The following is a 6,750-nucleotide window of genomic DNA, read 5'->3' on the forward strand; positions in this document are numbered from 1 at the left end:
GTAGCACCAGGACAAATTTGGCAAACTACGTATACACGAAACAAATACGAGAGATCAGTGGTGATATTCCATTAGGAGTCGCCAAGGATTGTTAAATCTCTGAAGATCTTAAAACGACGATAAAGATGAAATATACTTTGGTATTTACCTTTGTGTTTATTTCCATATGGAAACATCGAGTTAAATCAAAATACGAGATAGAAATTTTGAAACGTTACAACCGAGATATTACAACACGTGTAAATAATGCGTTGAACACAGGTATTCGAAAAATTTTTTCATATTACGGAACATAAATGTTCGTTTAGGAAATATTAATATTTACAATTGAGATTACTTGCGCAGCACTGGAAACGTTTTCGATTAGAAAAGGTAATTCTGTTATACATACATCGAAATTCAATTATAAAGGCTATTCCAACAAAACATTCATATTTTCTTTACTATTACACATAGATACGAAACGTTCGAAATTGATTTGCAATTTAAATAAATGTTTCAACATATTCACGAAACAATTAATTGACACTTGCTATATAACATTATCGTACCGTCAAATTAGTTTAATTGCGGAAGTATATACAAAAGGGATACAAACGCGCAAGAAAGAATATAAAAAGGATGAAAGAGAAAAGAAGATAAACAAGAGGAAGAGAAAGATTAATTAAAGCTGTGATTATTGTATTCAAAAACGTGTAAATGTGTGGATAATATAAATAAATGTCGTACCATATACCTCAGTGTGTAGTAAACGAGTCTTAAATTAATTAATTAATTGATTAAACGAATTATCGATAAGAAGAAAAAAATATATAGCCTTGTCTGAGAAATTTAATAACCAATTCGTTGATATTTCTAGGATATCTATGTCTGATATTTAAAAACGTTAAAAACAAGAAATAACTTTTACGAAGAAAGCTAATTTTTATTAACAGGCGAAATTTCGAAATTGGAAAAACATTAAAGAAGAAAGAATAACGAGAACGTCATGACAGATTTATGAGCTTGAACAGTTCGGTAAATATGTTTCAGGCTTCTCCTCCTGTAAATTGAAAATAGATGTATTAGTAAAAAATTATTAAACACGGCAGGTAGCCCGTTAACTTCTCCACTACGGTGGAGTTCGGTCGAAAAGCGCTCGAAAATTTTGACTCATTGGTATTCTACTTTAGGTAATTAAACGTAACCAACCTGTGTCGTCAAATAGAACGATAACGATATTACGAATACGTATAATTATTTGGTAATATTTTTCTGAAAAAAAAAACCAGTGTAGGATTTGCAGAATCACGTAGCGAGGGATTTTCGTTTAAAGTACAAGTTCATTGCATCAATTAAACGATAAACGAACAATTTAACTTTAAGATTTAGTCGCGCAAAAATGTAAATTGATAAAACAATGCTCCCCTTTTCTGGAAATCGGTAATTGCATTGATTTCTTTACGAATGTATAAAAACTATAATAGATTCAACAAAATCAATACTAATGTAAAATATCCACCGGGCGAAGCCTTCATTTTTAATATGGAACGGTAAGTCGATAACAAAGAATAACATTTTTTCATACGAGATTCTATTTTTTAGAAAATCCACTTTAAACGTTCACTTGGAAAGTTTAAAGAGATTTCGTTAGAAGCTAATATCTCTACTTATGTTTGTCCGTGATATTTTCTATTTTTTAAGCGATTTTTTATATCAGGTTGCCCAAAAAGTGTCTTTCTTTTACGAAACCTAATCTGTCGAACGTTGTAATCTTTATCTCGATAGAACAAAGTGGATCCTACGCGATTCGACAAAATAATGTAAAACGATAAACATCGTGCATCCATTATTTCCTTATAAAACGAAAGAAACTTTTCGCACGACCTAATACTTATGCAAAATTATAGAAAACGTAATTGAACCTTGAAACACAAACGTGAAAACTCGGAAACGATAATATTTCCATATCTACGTAAGATGGAAGAATGAACCTATAAATTTGACAAATATCGCATACATAGAAGAAAGCTTGTACGAAAAGTAGCAAAAGAAATCCATTGCAACGTTAGTACAACTAACGAGTGGAGTGTAACGATCGTCGCACAACATATTCCGGTATGCGCAGCGTGAGAACAATAAAATTAAATTCGCCTCTTCTCGTATCAGACTTTTCTTACATCAACATCGGTAACAAGGAAAACGATTCGACAATGGTAATAAATCTCTCTGTAAAAAAAAACCAAAGAAACAGATCCGTTTTAATTAAGCGTTTCCCTTCTCCGTTGAAAAATATCCGTGTAGCACCGCGTTGGCATCTCTCGTAGCGCTCGTAGTTGCATTATTCTTTTACCAATGCGTAAACTAATGTGGACGATTGTGCAAACGGGCGCGATTAAAATACAGGCTCGACGAAAACGGCGGCGGCGGCGGCGGAACACCGTGCGGAAACTGGAAATTGTAGGAATTATTGTTAAAAAAAAAAATAGAGGTCGCGGAGTCAAGAAAACACTCGACAACGTGTTCCACCGCGGGAACAAGTCTGAAAAAGGGAATGCAGTTTATTTAGTACGATTGCTATGTTACAATCTTATTCACGTCTCGCAGCAATTAATGTTCATTAGCGTTGAAATCGGTATTCTTTCGCTGAACGCGCGGCTTGTCAAGCGGTGTTCTTAAGTTACCCCGTTCGCGCCGCTTCGTCCGCCACGCGTTAACACGGTGAAATTAAATTTCCATTTTTCCTCGATCTACCCTCTCCCACTCAGATACGCGAAAGGTTATGGGGTTGAGCACCGACGAGAGTTGGGAAGCGCTTAGAACACCGCTAAGTCGACTAATTCCGGCGCGTCGTCGACCGTCCAGAAAACAGCGCCGAGCGTCGTTGATTCGGCGCGCGCGGCTTCACGACACCGGCCTTTAGACGGGCAACGGCGCGTAAAGCTGAATACAAAAACTTCTGGAAGTGTAATTAGAGCGGCAGTACATCTTAGATCGTTATTTTGAGAATATGTTAATGACGGAAAGTTAATGAAACGGATGAATAGGGTCTCTTTCTCTTCTCCGCCGGGCGAAAAGGACGTTCTGGCTGAAAACCCCGAGCACAGGCTCCGATCTTCCAAGTGACGGCGTACAGAAGAACCACCCTGAAGCATGTAAATTCGCTTACGCATCTCTAAGGGCCATCCACCCTCGAACAAACATCCAGCACGGCGGAGACTGGCTGAGTGTCCGAGTGAGAGAGACGGGGAGACCTTACGCGGTGTGCTTCATTAGACCCTTAATGAAATTTCAACACTTTAACGCCCCGACGCCCTGGGAAATATATAACCAATGAACTCGTTTTCACACCAGACTGCCCCGCATCTTCGTCGCCGGCATGGTCGGTCCTTCGAGCTCTCCTACCCTCCTCGGGGTTGCGTCTCGAAAGGAAAACAGGGGTAGAGTTTACCCTCGGAAAGACGCTCGAGTGTAACCGCGCATCGTGGACCGACCACTGCCGCGTTTCGTATTTACTCAAAGCGATCCTGCAGTCGATTCGCCGAAACTACGCTCCGAACGCAGTCGCGTCGGTAAACGCAAATTCAACGAGATCGACACGAGATGCTAGGGATTTCTAGGGATCTTTGGAAGCTTTCTCTATGGCTATGGTATGTACGTGTGTTTATTCGGTGCTATCCTGTTTCTCGTGTTTACACCTGCAGTGAATAACATCTTTTTCCCATTGATGTCGGTAAATGCAGGAAGGAACTTCAATGGTAAATACGTCGTGACAACCGTAAACGGGGTAAAGCGAGAGGAATTAAATAAACGAATATTTTATAATTGAAACGTATGAAACAGATATTTAGCTACCACAGAGAGCGTTTGTTAATTCCTTTATATCTTTAAAAGCAAAAATATATTTATGTAACCATAATATATAAAAGTTACGTACTTTAGAATGATATAGAAGTAATTTATATTTCTTTAAGTAGGTTAACGCTCTTCTATCTGCAGGTAAGATAAAGCAAACTCATTATCCGATGTACATATTTGTTTTCGGGAATATCCAACCTCTCTTATCATTTTAGTGTCGCGCCCACTGTTATCGATTCGACATGGGATAAGTTTACGATATTAGTGATGGACGGTAGTAAATACAAAGTACATACAAATTATTAGTTACATACAAATACATAAATTGTATGTAAATGTGAAATTACAAATATAGTAAAATATGTAGAATATATCGTATATTATAGGATCTGTTACAATCGCAAACCATTGGTATAATATTGTATAAAATTTTGCTTTAGGAAGGAAGCTTCGTATACCTCGTACACAAGGTACTCGGCTACAAGTATAAAAAAATTTAAGAGGTAATCCTTGGAGCTAAAATAAGACGAAAATCAAGAATGAAAAAATTGCGTTTTCGGCTTTGTTTGTTAGTTATTGAGAATAAAAGATTAACCGAAATATCCCTATGCGCGAGCAAACCTCCTTACACGAACGAAAGTAAGTCAGCCTAAAATTTTACTGGTAAATAAATGTTCCAAAAAATGTGACGTTCCTACGAAATTACATCAAAACTGGTATTTTGAAGTTTTCGTTTATCCAATGGCAAGTGTGAATTTTTAATGCACACTACGTTATCGGCTAAAGGAACACTAAGGCGAAGTATCTTTTAGACGGTAAATATCTACGTGTGTACATACGTGCACGATATAGTCAACGACAAGGGGTCAATTATAAATACGTATCGACTGTTTCAGTCATATTCTGTTCGAATTTGTCAACGCGCAAAGAAAAGTATACGGATCAATGTTTGTACTTCGTCCGTAGTTTAAATGATATCTAGATAGAGTGCGCTTGAATACTGTTTGCCTGCATAAATTGAAAATGTTCAGTTGCGATATAAATATGTAGCGTTCCAATTTGTACAAAGTTTATATCATATACTTTTATTATTTTAAACGCAATTAAAATCACTAAACACAATTAGAAAGATACTTATTATCATTGTTAAAGACATATATATATACTTTATCGAAGTAAACTAATAATTCTCTAACTTATAGTACAACGAAAACATTGTTTTCCGTAAATCTTTAAACAATCGCCGATATTTAATTTCTCAAACAACTCCAAAGGGAACTAACCAACGATCATTCTCGGAAGCAATCTTTTATCAACTGAAAATGTTTCAGGAACTAAGGTATTAAAAGAAGCATTAATTCGAAACTTCTGCAGAGATACACAAAAAGCATAGATATCGTTCGTGCATCTTTCGAAACCGTCTGCTGGCCAAGTTCTCAGGTCACTTGAGGACAAGTTCTTTCTTTACATTCCATTCTTTACGATCAGCCGGCGAATAATATCACAATGTTGGTCAGATTTGGTTCCTCGCGTTTAATCCGCCATCCGCCCTCGTTTACATTCCACGTTTTACGACCAGGCCAAACATAATGTCGCGAAATTTATTACAAGTATCATCTGCAATCTGAACGTCAACGTGAATCGAGATCGAGATTAAAAAACAAAATACAAGTACCTGCCTCTGATACTTTCGGGCCCTTGATATCGTGGTCGATTAAATCAACTCGTCAGGCCAATTAGAGAGACTTAGTTCTCAAATTAAGCTTTTACGACGCTTTTTAGAAAGTTTTAACTTTTCAAAAGAATTTCTTAGAAACTTCTCAAGCGTTCTATAATTTCATAAATACGTTTATTTATCTTTCAACCATAAATGCTATGAAAAGAAGAAAATTACTAAACAAGGAAGCTTTAAAGTGTATGTAAACTATTGATAAGTTCATCTCGTATATGTTAGCCACTTGATTATCTTCAAATCTTTTCTTCGACAAAAAGAAAGATTCACCATGACTTCGAATTTACAAAATTTTCATCTATTGAACTGTTAATAGAAATACAACTAAATCACGAAACACGAAGGATAGAATATCGAAGTTGGATGCGCATTTCAATTTGAATTTATTACCGTAAATAAAATTGTAATAGAGATTATAACTGCAATAACGAAGGTAAAGGAATGTATATGGGATACGCGTGTAAAGTTGCAAATTCATTGGATAATTAATTTTTTGTCGCTTTAGATCCGAGTTCCTTAGTCACAGGGTCGATAAACGAACGAAGATTCTGCAGCGAAAAACCGTAGCATATTTTTCACAACAGGTTTACCACGTTGCATCCCCGATTGTACGTTCGCTGAAAGAACTTACTTGGTTGAAAAATCTGCGGCCAGGTTATTGATAGTGATGGGATCAAGTGGGATACGTATGTTATGAATCCGAATCAGATAAATATTTACTTATATAGAGCTCGAATCTAGTCGACCAATGTTCCACCCTACTACTTGCGACGTGCTTAAGCCCATCGCTAGTTATTTACACCAAAAAAGTTCATTATAATCTGCCTGACTCGGCTGCAAGTAGGTAGTCCATCATTACCTGAAACCGGTTTTTTCGGCCCACACCGAGACCCTTCGAACTGCTACTTATTGCGTATTTGTGATCTCGAATCGGTGACCTCTGATTGATTTTTATCGTTTTCTTTTATCTCGTAATTACCATCCTGTATTGTAGCCTGTTTTTATTACAAAGATCGCATTGTTGGTAAGCTGATATATCCGTCAATGCGTTCAACAGTCAACGAACATACCTCGAACACCTTCCTCGCATTCCAAGCAAATTGACAAACACGTATTTGCATCGTGAGAATATGCATCTTCTACCCTTGAAAGCTACCGACGCAGGAATGGGTTTTTAATTT

Source organism: Bombus fervidus, chromosome 11 (assembly GCF_041682495.2).
Source record: "Bombus fervidus isolate BK054 chromosome 11, iyBomFerv1, whole genome shotgun sequence".
Lineage (NCBI taxonomy): Eukaryota > Metazoa > Arthropoda > Insecta > Hymenoptera > Apidae > Bombus > Bombus fervidus.